The sequence below is a fragment of the Asterias amurensis genome, chromosome 13 (assembly GCF_032118995.1).
Source record: "Asterias amurensis chromosome 13, ASM3211899v1".
Classification (NCBI taxonomy): domain Eukaryota; kingdom Metazoa; phylum Echinodermata; class Asteroidea; order Forcipulatida; family Asteriidae; genus Asterias; species Asterias amurensis.
Window position 1 is genome coordinate 19,830,794 of NC_092660.1, and position 13,303 is coordinate 19,844,096.

At 39.0% G+C, this 13,303-nt stretch overlaps 1 protein-coding gene across 2 annotated transcripts in view; it reads left to right on the forward strand.

The window, feature by feature from the left end:
• The window catches only part of LOC139946454 (uncharacterized), a 123,345-nt gene that overhangs the window by 24,420 nt on the left and 85,622 nt on the right, over positions 1 to 13,303 (forward strand). For both annotated transcript variants that reach the window (XM_071944113.1, XM_071944117.1), the window contains exon 3: positions 1,900 to 1,976. The gene's annotated coding sequence lies outside the window, so the exon portion shown is untranslated. The remainder of the gene's footprint in view (positions 1 to 1,899; positions 1,977 to 13,303) is intronic.

The following is a 13,303-nucleotide window of genomic DNA, read 5'->3' on the forward strand; positions in this document are numbered from 1 at the left end:
ACGTCGATAGTTCTTTTTAGAACCACCCCAACTAATTTAGAGATAGTCATTACATGGTGTTACCGCAAACCTTTCCATATTGTATTTCCACCATGCAAAGTTTCAAATCCTACTTATGTATACTATGGGTCAGACGTATGATTTATGACAATTTTTAGTACATAAAAAAGATTGTGTGTGTATGATAATGGCATTGTAGGAGTACATAAAATAGATTGTACATGTCTGACCTTGGTAGTGAAAGAGATAAATGTATGGACCCCTGAACATAATATGTGAATTTTTCTATCCGAAATTATACTGAAATAAAATAAAAGTATTTCACAAACATTTGAATTTCCAAAACTCACCTCAAGTCAGGTTTTAGAGATTCAAAATTTCTGTTTGTGAACGCTGTGGCTAGAGATGCATTTTGTACCCAGTCACCTTGAAAAGTGGATGGATTTGACTTTCTTGATGGAAAAAGGTGACAGTTTTGTTGCCGTTTTCCCAACAATTATATACACTGTATTCAGCTAAAACGGGGCTTGAACTTCGCTCTTGAATGGGCCAGTGATTTTCCTAATGGTAGGGGGCACGTCTATGAGGAAAATGACCATTTAGTTTGGAACTTTGAAAAGGGTACCACAACAAAAGCACAAGGTACCAGGACAACTGCTGTGGGTGCAATGGGTTATTTTGAGGGCTGTTGTATCTTTAATTACAACTTGACCTACTAAACACCATTACATTGACAAGAAACAATCTACAATCTTACCTTTAAGGCTAGTTACAGTTATACAGACTTGTTGACAAGATATTGACTATTCAAAGTACTCATACTTATTGCAAAGTTTTCCTCTAAACCCAACCCACCTACCTGTTTTGTGTTTCCATGGTCTGCTTGATTGAATGTCACTCAATGACCTCAGAGTCCCAGGTGTTCTATAGAAATGAGCCAATAATTTCCCTTGTCGAATAAAAACGCGGATTGGTTTTTACCAAAATTGCAGATTACGACCGAATGTTTATGTCCCCCGTGGGCAAGTCAGAAATTCACAGTTTCCTTAAGTAAATAGCTTAACAGGGATTGGAAAAGATTGTTAAAGAATTATTAACAGTGCTTTAACTTTTGGCCCGGGGGGGGGGGGGGGGGGGGGGGTGCGCGGGGGGATAAAATATTTCTACAAGGGCAAGTTAACAATGCCAACTGCAATATTGTGCTCAATTGTTGGGCTTTAATTTGTTGGGCTTTATATTTATGTCCTTGCGAAACAGAAAGTTTTGTTGTACACAAACATTTTATTAGTTTCCTTGTAATCAGAGAACATTTGTATATACCTTTTAAATTTGGTATTGAATCTTTTAAGTGAAAAATCGTTAAAAAACTTATGTTTTTGGTAGTATAATTTTTTAATTTATAAGTTATAATCACTCTTTTTGTATCATTAAATAAAATACCATTGGAAATGACAGCCATAAAAACAGTACTGTAGGGCTTATTAATGCATCGTTGCTTTTGTAAAGAAAACCCTGAACAGATTTTGTAAAAACCAATGAGCAGTTAAAACCTCCTTTAATTTTAAACGTCATGGTACTAGTACCACTCTAGTGATTCGCTTCTGGATTTTTTTGCACAGAACTCGTGAAGATACTGAGTATACTGTACAGTGGTCTAGGGGTAAAAACAGATTATAAGACTCCATCTTTGACGAATGTACGTGTCAATCACAAAACTGAACTAGACCTTGCTTGGAGCCCTAAGGTTGTGTGCTGCTGTGCTTCATACCAAGTAAGATTTAGATTTTATGGTCATTAATTCTTGGAGTCATTACCAAAGGTATAACCCCCTTTTAAATATAAAAAGGACATTTTTTTGCAATGATGTGACCTGTGTTGTCTGTTTATGTTCAACCGCAGGAATTTCGGGAAGAGTTCACTGCAGAAAAGGTTCCATCATCCTCAGGGCGGACAACACCTCAACTAAGGAAAAAAAGGTAGGCAGACCTAAAACAAACAAACCAGTGTGATATTCATTGTAACGAACAGACAGTTGCATCAAACATTAAAAATAAACAGTTATTGTCTGTGCAGTGTATCAGGAGTCCATGTTTATGGATGGTATTGTGTGATATTCAACAAAAAACAACTGTTGAGAAAAAAAGGAACAGTTATTTTCTGTAGAGTTTGTTGAGAGGCTGTGCGTATGGATGGTATTGTGTTTGGAAAGGGAAGAAATTGAGGTCAGGTATTGGGGCTGAATGGTACAAGGCCAACACAATGACACCTCTTTTGACTGGATGCCATTTTGCAGTCTACTGAATTCCTGCATGGATGATAACTGAACAATTCAAAGGTGGTTTTAAATGTTTGTAAAAACTCAGCTGTCCAGAGGTGCTTTCAGGAGAAGCAGTCAACGATTTCCCTTATAGCAGAGAGCAAAATGCTACATAAATAAACCAATTGCTACTCAAAAATCACCAATTTGCTATCAATGTTAGCATATAGTGTGAACTAGTTCAGCCTAAAATGTTTTGCTATTTTGCAAAAATAGTGGACAAATTCGTTCCCCCTGAGAAGGAATATTCTCATGGCTTAATGTGAGCTTTTTGGGGACCAACGCTGTCAGCCAAAGGGGTGAATACTTTGGAGTTGTACCACCAGGGTCCAACCAAAGTAGCTAAGCACAATAAGCCATAACAAGGTTACCAGCCAAACTACCATGTCACATGTACAATTTGTGACCGGTATCCTGCCCATTTGTACTTAGCAGGAAATTGATAAGCAATATTTTCAGCTTAAAAGCAGCTCTGTTAAAGTTGGCCCTGCTAAAACTGTTATGGTCTTTATTGGATGACCCAAAGGCCTGTGGTTTGTACCTTGCCTTCAAAGGGTTTAATTCACGCAATTGTAGAAACAACAGGGGGTCTCTCTCAAGGTTATGGATCCATCACAAAGCTTTCAGCTCTTGATATATCAGTTATGATGACTATAGTGGTGAATCATACAGACATATGTTGGACCAAGAGAGTAAAGGGGTTGGACACTGGAGTCTGTAAAAGTTCTTTTCATGTTCAAGTCTGTCAATGATTAGGTAGAAGGCTTTCCAACCTTATTGAGAGAAGATTTGGACATTTGCTGTAAACAAGAAGTGCTGCAATGGGACAACAACATAGTGATTAGTAGGATTTGAAACTTTGCAAGGTGGAATTAGGATTAAGTAAGGTTGGCGGTAGCACCATGTATGGATAGTCTCTATATGAGTTGGGGTGCACGGTTCTGAAAAAAAAATGTAGGTTTTCGACTCGACACTCGGATCAGTATGTTTTGATCGTCTTCTGGAGAATGCTGGACTGTGATGCTGCATGCTGCTCATTTACTGCACCGGTGATGCGGATTAGCTTGATGTCCAGGTGATGTTGTTGAAGTAGATCTTGTTATGAGCTTTCAAGACCTCTATTTGACCTGTGCAGTTTTGTTGACATACTGCAAGGTGCTCTGGAGCTACAAGTTTGATTTGTTAGCATGCATGCAGGGTTGTGTGGTGAACCCTAAGTTGTGAGTATAACCATATGGTATAACTGGTATAAACTTAATTAGGTTAGAGCATGGAACAGGTAAAAAAAAAAGAAAATTAACCTTGCCCAAATGTGCGGGTATTTTTCGAAAGGTTTGTTTTGGTCACATTCGCAATGATTTTCTTGACTTGCACTGTCATGATGTTTGTTGGGTAGTAAGGCAATTGTTTACTGTGGAATTGAAAGACAACTTCCGTTTTAGACAGAGTAAATCCCAAAGGCAATGCCAGATAGAATTTACAAGACTTTTCTACAGTAGTGTTGACGGTTCACTGCTTGGGTCACTGCTTCCTGTAATCTTTCTGACATGACGTTACCATGTGTTATAAATGTCAGACTTTGAGATGCTACACTGTTCAAGTCTTGTGCATTGGACAATCATGTTGAGTTGAAATGTCTCTAGATAGCGCCCCCTATTGGCAGGAAAGGTAATTACAACTACATTTGCACAATCATCGTCACAACGTTGTTTGATGAGATGGAATAGTCTGCACAATTTTGTTAACTTAGTATAGGACTCTACAAGATTATCTCTTCCATTTCCAAAAATTACCCAATTTGATGACAAATTCATGCTCCACATTTTTGCGATCCCTACACTTTACCAATGGCCTAGAAAGAGCCCCTAAACAACTCGTTTTTGAATCGCCCTGTGTGCCAAATGATTGCCTTTGGGCAACTTGTTCACTTGATTTATAAATATCTAGGCTTACTCAAGTTCCTTGTTCAATTTCAATAACTATTCAAATTTTGTACATGAACTTATATCTCTGAAGTTTGTCATGCAGAGTTCAGGTCTCATGGAAATCAAACGCGCGATCACTATTGTTTGATTCACTTTTGCGCAGCAGCCATATTGCGCGAAAGGATGGCTTCTTCTATTGCCCAGTCAGGTTAAGGAATGAGACTTCCAACTCCATATGGTTGCAAGTACTGTAGACCAGTGAAAAATGTGGCCTGTGACTGGTGACACAGCCAGCTATGGTCAGGCTGGATAGTCACTGAAAAGGTTAGGATGTGCAATGAGGCCATGAGGACAAGTCTACAGGTAGTTGGTCATTTTAGACAATGGTAGAGCACTCAGACTTTAGTATTGAAGGTAACTTCAGTTGTGTGGTTGGTGCACCCTTTCATCATGGGTCCTTGGTAAGAAGTGAAAGGGGGCATCATGGGGGGTGATGACCAATGGAAAGGGAACCATTTGAGTTCATGAAAACATAAAAGATAAATACTTGAAGTAATTGTCGATGACACTTTCAGGAAACGGTAAGTGAGGATGGCGACACCAGTCCCAAATGTGGTGCATGTTTTAGGAAGGGGAAGTAGAGGGACATTGTAGACTATTAGAGGAAACAAATACCATTTGAAAGGAAAAAACAACAAAATTGTCATTTTATATCACAGGATCTTATGATTTAAGAGGTTCCAAAGTTTAATTGATGAAATCCTTGTTTAGGGGCTTACGTAATTCAACTTTTACAGACATTTGTTTGTATAGCATGATTACTGGGGTCTTTGGACAGAATGAAATGCTGTTATTTAACATTGGGAAAAGAAAGCATTTATGTGTGAGGTTCTTGTTTTAGGACAAATTTATCTTGTTGTCACACAAACACGTTTCTGCTGGGTACAGAATGTCAAATAAAGATTGCCTTTGGGTGACTTTGGAGGTTCAAATTCCTATGGTGAATGTTTGTGAGTGCTGCGACCGGAGATGCATTTGCATGGATTTGACATTCTTAACAGAACATGTAAAGTCTTGACAGTCTTTCCCTTTTTTCTCATCAATTTATGTACATTGTTAGTCAGCTGAAACACAGGCGATAACTTTTATTTTATCTTTATTTATAAGTTTTCTTATAAACCAGCATTCTTATCTAGCACAGCCATTTCTCAGATTGAAATATTTTTTAATCCCACTCTCTAAAAAAACCCAATTTCTTTGACAGATATTTTTTCTCAGTTTGTTATACATCAACGTAGTGCTTATAATAGATGTTAAATTTGCATCGGGGATAAAGAATATTAATTTTGTTTTTTTTACCCATACACCGATGTGTGTTAGCACTGTATACTCAGTACTTTCCCGAGTCCTATGAAAAAATATCACAGGCATATAACTCGGGTGGGATTCGAACCCACGACCCTTGCAATTCTAGAGCAGTGTCTTACCAACTAGACTACCGAGGTTGCCCGGCAGCTAGAGGCAGTTCGAATCCTATGTTTTGGCAGCGGGTACCGCAACGATATAATAGATGTTAAATTTGCATCGGGGATAAAGAATATTAATTTTGGTTTTTGACCCATACACCGAAGTGCTTCTTACCCAATAAGACTAGTTACCAAAGGTATCCCTTCCCTTTAACATTTGGAGACTGTGTATATAAGAGAGGATGGGTAGAGAGAGGCTTAACAGTTATCCCTCAAGCTCTCCATACACGTATTTTCCTACCTGATTATCAATCAATTTCATATCAGGGGTGATTGAACCCAAATATTAAAGCCTCTCTTCCCCTCCCAGTAGTAAGCCACTTGTAACACACAACTTCCTGGAACGACACACGCAATATTCCACCCTGCCACTTAAAAGTATAGCCCCACAAGCGCACCGGATAAGTCTCTGAAAATACTTGGGTAAAACTTTCCTGGGTTCTAACCTTGAGAATCGCAATCACTGGTAACCAAATGTTACAACCGGGGAGAGAAAACAAGCTTCAGGATTAGTGGATGGTTAAGTGGATCACGTAAAGTATTCGGTTTGGAGGGATGATAGGAATAAGCAAGGTGGATTTGGATAGATTTGATGGGTAATCCTCGGGTTAAATGACCAGGAAATAACATTTTAATTGGTTTTAAGCGCTTGGATCAGAGATTTGAGAGAAACAAGACCAGAGAGTGAAAGAGTGTCTTGGGATTGTGTTGATTTATAGTTTGAGGGACACCCTTAAGCCAGGTTCATGCTTCCTGTGAATGGGAATGCAAATGGGCAATCTAATTTTGATGTCACAAATTGCTAGCTCAACTCCTGCAAAAAATTTGAAGCAAAAACATAGCTGTGATTTCATAGTGTTAATATTGTCTCAAGCGTATTTGGTTTTGAAATGGGCGATAATATTAATTTCATCTTCTGGAATTTCATCTTTGAGAGGGCAAGGCCAATTTTTATTTTGTAAAGGGCACTTCCATGGATTGTCTATGCTAGAGTTTTGAAGGCATGTAAATCCTTGTAATTCTGTGTTACTAAGCCTCAATCTTTTGATTTGCATGAAAGAAAACCCCCAAAGATGGCTACATCAAGAAGGTCTGAACATCGATTTGAGTAGAGAGCTGTTTCTTGTCCAGGGTCGTTCTGGGAACATTTCCAAGACCCAGCTGGGGTTAGGCCAACTGGCTTGTGATGATTCAAAACATTCTGCTCATACTACCCTTGGGTAACAACTTGGTCTTTCATCACTGTCTGATTCTATATGATTCAATACTGTGAACAGACGATAAAGATAAACATGTACATGTACACTTATGTTTAGGAGAAGGGGTTTGCCTTGCTGTTCCTGCCGTCGATTTCACAAAACTTTTCCTAACTTAAGACTAATCTTAGGACTTAGGCTAGTCCCAACCCTGCACTGTAGCATGCAGACCTTAAGATTAATTCTAACTCCAGATAAGATGAGTCCTAACTCTTTGTGAAATCTACCCCAGGTCTGATAAGCAGCAAACTATGCCACAGCACCTTGTAAATCGTTACTTGATGCTATAAAGGAATAGGTCTCATACTTCAGCTCCACATACATTTTGTACCTTGCGAAAAACATACCGAGCTCTTTGATACGCCACTAGGGGTGTGATAAAGGATCAATATAAGAATTACACTGCAAATTGTGTAATATCCCCAAAAAGCAATACGCAATTACAGCAAGGAATTTGTGTGTAATGAGGTATTTTGAGCTTTCTAGTTATCTGGAATGCATCAGATGGTTGAGCACTTGACTCTCAATCACAGGACCAGAGTTCAATTCCCTGTGGGGTTGACTCAAGCTCAACACTAGACAGAGTAAATGAAATACCATAAATGCCATATATAATATGGTTACATTCTGAAGAGGGAAGGTTAGACAGTGATCATAGTGAGATGCTCCAGAGGGTGCTAGACCTAGGAGCTTTTACAAAACTCAGTAAAGTTAACCAATTTGGAACAAGCAACTGCTGATGCCAGTACAAAAACATAAAATAGGCGATACATCATTATAAAGCAATGTGAACAGTAAAGCATAACCCCCCTCCCCTGTCAAAAAGCCAGCCCTCCTGCTTTCGCTGCTGAAAAGCCACAGTCCAAACCCCACCACACCACTGAAAAAAGTCCTGTCCATATTATGTTACACAAGATAATGAGGCGTTGAAATGGGTGGCTAAGTTTGGAAGGAGCTTCATTCCTTGGAGCCTGAAATTAAAAAATATACACTGGTAGTGGTAGTTGAGTTTAGGGCTTACAATACCACTCATTGTTAGTGTTACAAAACATGTTTTTTTCCTGTTGAATTTGAACAAAAATCTCATGTTTTGGAGCCAAACAAATCTGTGATGGAAAATTTCATTTAGCATCAAGTTGTTATGAAGTAGGCCCTACATGCGTGAAGTGACCTTCAAAGTTCAATAATAATGACTTCTGAACACGGTCTTCATGCAAAACAAATTTCATCCTTTCCTCTTAACTGGAAATGTACAATATCCTCACATTAAAGTTAATACATTTGTATCTATGAAATGCATGTGATATGTGTACATAATTTTGGACTCCATAAAATCGGTCAGCGAATCAATTATAAGTGGCAACGATTTCAGTCTAAAAGTGTCTCTCATTCATGAAAACAGGAAATTAATAGTATTTTGTAATTATACAAGCCTTAGAAAGTGAAAATGATCATCTAAATTTGGATGACGTTTTCACAGGATCACCTGTAAGTAGATAAAATATTTGTACAAGTTATTTGACCTTAGTTCATGTGACATCACTACATTTGATGAATCTTTGATGTTGATGAAGCATTGTGCATACAGAGCATAACTGCTTTTGGGTTTTTGGAATCATAAGTGGATACAATCAAACTAATATGTGAACATTTCATTTTAAAAGGTCATGTTTTTGATATCTCCGAAAATTCAGAGTGAATATGTCCACGCAGGAAGAATAATCCCTAATGGGAATATACAATCTGCGAAATGTTACTGCAGTAATTAGATTTAGAAGTATAATTAGAATGTTTTATTGTCCGCATAATAAATATACAGAAATTTAGTTGGTTGTAATGGTTCAAATGTTCAATTTTTTAGCATAAAAACTGAAATATCTAATAATAATAATAATAATAAGACTTGTAATGCGCACATATCCACCCTGCTGGGTGTTCAAGGCGCAGTAAACCAAAACAAAACAAAACAAAAACACAACACAAAGAAAAACAGACACAACAAAATTAGTCATTGAAAACCTGTGACATAAGATAAGTTTTAGGTAGGATTTGAAACTTTGCATGGTGGAGATAAGATATAGAAGAGTTTGCGGTAACACCATGTATTAACAATCTCTAAATGAGTTGGGGTGGTTCTGAAAAGAACCGTTGGGTTAACTCGACGTTTCGATCAGTATGCTCTGATCGTCTTCTGGAGAATAAGTTTTGAGAAGAGACTTGAATTTTGCGGTACAAAGACAAGATCGAAGATTAAGTGGTAGAGAGTTCCAGATGCGTGGCGCGGCTACAGAAAAAGACCTGTCACCCCATGAGTGTCGAGGCTTGGGTTCAATGAGGAGAAGCATGGAACTTGATCGAAGATTCCTTGAAGGAGTGTAAACTTGAAGCAGTTCAGAAATATAGTGGGGAGCCTTGCCATTTAGAGCTTTGTGGACAATGAGCATCAGCTTGAAGATGATTCGTTGAGAGATAGGGAGCCAGTGTAGTTGTTTCAGAATGGGGGTGATAGAACAGGATTTTCTAGACAGTGTCACAATGCGAGCAGCAGTATTTTGGAGCCGTTGAAGTCGGGAAATCTGGTTGTTAGGAAGACTGTAGAGAAGAGCATTGCCGTTGTCAAGACGAGAAGTAACAAATGCGTGAATGACCTTTTCAGTGGCACTTTTGTCCAAGTACTTGCGAATCTTACCTATATTCCTGATGTGATATGATGATAAACGAACAATGTTGTTGATGTGTGGCTGAAGTGTCATCGATGAATCAAAAATAACCCCTAAGTTCCGAGCTTTCAGCGACGGAGCTATCCGAGCATCACCGATGGAGATGTATGGCACTGAAACCTTAGTTAACTGTTGACGTGACCCAAATAAAAGGAACTCTGTCTTATCATCATTTAACTTCAGGAAGTTTTGTTGTGTCCAACGTCGAATCTCTTGGATGCATTTCTCAAGTCTTGCAATAGATGCATTGGCGTTTTCTTGAGAAGATTTAAACGTGATGTATAGCTGAGTGTCGTCTGCGTACACATGGTAATTCAGATTAAACTTGAGGATGATGTCACGAATCGGTAAAGTGTACAGCGTAAACCACTGCGGGCCGAGTACCGACCCCTGTGGCACAGAGTAGTTCAAAACAACAGGGTCGGATATCGCAGTGCCAATACATACATGCTGAGTTCTGTTGTGGAGATACGATTTGCACCATGCTAGGGCTGTGTCCTCTATGCCAAGGTGATTCTGGAGCCGAGAGAGAAGGATGTTATGATCAACAGTGTCAAAAGCAGCACTCAAGTCTAGCAGGACTAGTGCTGTAAGGTTACCATTGTCCATAGAAGAGAGAATATCGTTGCTCACACGGACTAGTGCAGCCTCGGTCCCATGGAAAGGCTTGTATGCTGACTGGAACACGTCGGACAGGTTGAAAGTATGAATGTGATCAGAAATACGTGATGACACTACTCGTTCGATGACTTTTCCAAGATATTTTAAGTTTGCAACCGGTCTGTAGTTTTTGAATATCTCCTTGTCCAGGTTTGGTTTCTTGATGAGCGGCCTGATGTAGGAAACTTTGAGGCTATCGGGGAAACAACCGGAACTGAGAGATTCGTTTACAAGCTTAGTGATGTAGGGTACAAATATATCAATGTTTTGCTTTATCATGGATGTTGATACTGGATCCAGCTCACAGGATTTTGAAGGAGATTTCATAATAACCCTTTGAATCTCAGCAACAGTGGCAGGCTCAAACACAGATAGTCTACACTCTGGTTGAAGATGTGGCAATGTCTGCGGTACGTTGTAAGGGACTGATGAAAATGATGAGCGGATGTCTGAAGTCTTGGTGACAAAGAATTTCTGGAACTCATTTGCTAAGTCCTGGTCATTGTAGGTGGATGGAAGGACAGGGAAGGATATCTTTCTACAAACCACATTCTACTTCAAAGTGAAAGGTTTCTCAAAATGCTTTATACTATCGAAAGCTTCTGTAGGCTTCTAACCAAAACATTTGATATTGCCATTAGTTTCAAGAATGATTACCAACAAATACCTTCCCTTTAAACCATTGAATATGTAAAAATGAAGCCTGTCTTTATCATTAAAGACAGGCGTCCCAATCTTTCTACATGTGAGTCTTGCCCCGACCCTGAACAGAAAGTTTCCAATAGAGGGCGTAACAAATGTATGAGTTGAGGTACAAATGTGCAATGTGTGTTCATGAGTTTAGCCATGAGTTGGTAAAAGGATGTCAACATTTTTGCTGGAAACTTAAAAACTGGGTGTCCAGATTGTTCACTTACAATACATTGGTGTACAATATAAAAACAGGGTGTCCAAAAGACACTCTGGCTAACACTATGGTGTACAATTTGTAGTGTATTGATCAACGGTGAACCATATTTCAATTTGGGTACTAAAGATTGTTCACCTCAAGTATGCATACAATTACAACCAAATTTATTCTTCTGTCCTTACTCTACGCTCTACCCCCCCCCACCTCACCCCTTTTCTCGCTGATACAATGGGTTTAGTCAGCGAGACACCCAGTCTGAAGATGATACAAGGGGAATACCTGCTAAAAAACAGCCCTCATAAGGACTCTGAAAAGGAGGGGGGGGGGTTGCTAGAAGGAAGTGAAATTGTCCACAGGTGCCGTCACTGTTTTTGTTCGGCTCAACTTGAGTACTGAGTAAATTAGTCCTGACGTACAATTGGTTTACGCAGGAACTACCTGCTGATGCTAGTGTTAGGACGGCCCCATGGTAAATTGAGCTTGTCAGTGGGGATAAAGCTATAGGGCGCATTGACTTGTGGAGACACAGAGCTGGGGTTCTTCAACCCTGCTAAGACTAGAGCTGAAAAGTTTGTTAAGCATATACAAGTGTGCTTAGCAGATACATTTTATATTGATCACAAAATATTGATCACAAATCAATTACCATCTCATAGGTAACCAATGATGAAACAATAAAAAACGCACAGATTTTTTACGCACGCCGGCACTCAGGATGGCCAATCAACAGCCTCTTTTTGACCTCCAGGTGAGGGGGCCCTGCCCACATGACCATGTGTACATTTATAAGGTCTATTTTAAAGTGGTGTTTGCTCCAAACTGTAGACCATGCTTAAAGGTGCAAACAAATGTTCATAATGATACATGTGCCACTGGTAAGCCCGGTTCATACTTCCTGCGAATGCGAATGCGATACGAATGTTGACGTCACAAATTCGCAACAAATTATTCGCAGCAGTTCAACTTTGCTCAACTCACTTGCGAATATCGCTGTGAAAGGAGGGTTGTGATGTCAAATTTATGTAAAATTCGCTTCGCATGAAGTATGAAGCGGGCTTTACTCTTATTTTGTGTAACTTCAGATTTCGATAAACGTGTATGTTTTACCATTTATACATCGCTTAGTATGTGGTGGCAGTCCTGTGCTTGTGAACACAATAACAAGTGAATCCATTGAGACGGTCCATAAGTGACTCTGACATGGTCTTGGCCTGTGGGCTTGATGGCGTCCAGTATCTACAAAATCAATCCAGTCACAGGACTCTTGACTACCCTGGGTGGGTGGCAAGTGAGTGTTGTTGGTGTTAGGCGACCCCCCTCGCCCCAGCGCCCCCCCCCCCCCAAGAAGCTTGTAGCTCTACCCCCCTCCAAGAAATGTGTCACTATTACCACCCTCCCCCTCTGTACCAAACATCAACAAGAAATGGAAGACACTATGAAACACTCATTTGAATTGTTATTTCATGTAACAACATTATCTCTACCATTAATAGAGATTTCAGGTTGGAGTGAGATTGAATTAATGAACAAAGATTTTGACCTGCTTTACATTACATTTAGGCATGAGAGTAGCTTTGCAATACTTTCAATTCAATAAACGTTTATTCCATACTCTTGTTGAAAAACAAAACAAAAAAAAACAATTGTGAGAATTAAACAGAACATTGAAATTTAACAAATCTAAAGTGCATTAAATTATATAAAAAGAACCCAATATAATCTAAAAGCAAATAATAAATTTAATAACTAGGAATTAACTATGTACAAGACAGGAGCGAGAGCATGAGGCTGTTAGATAAGACTTTATTTTGAGTGCACATAACAAGTGTTCAAAATGATTTCGAGCGAAATAATTTGGAGATTTGTTTCAATATTTTTTAATGATTTATATGTAGCAAATCGTCCGCTCTAAACTATTTTGAGTATATTTAAAAATATCTCAGTGGTAGAGTGGCAGCACATTAATCTGGAGGTCACAACTTCAAGTAC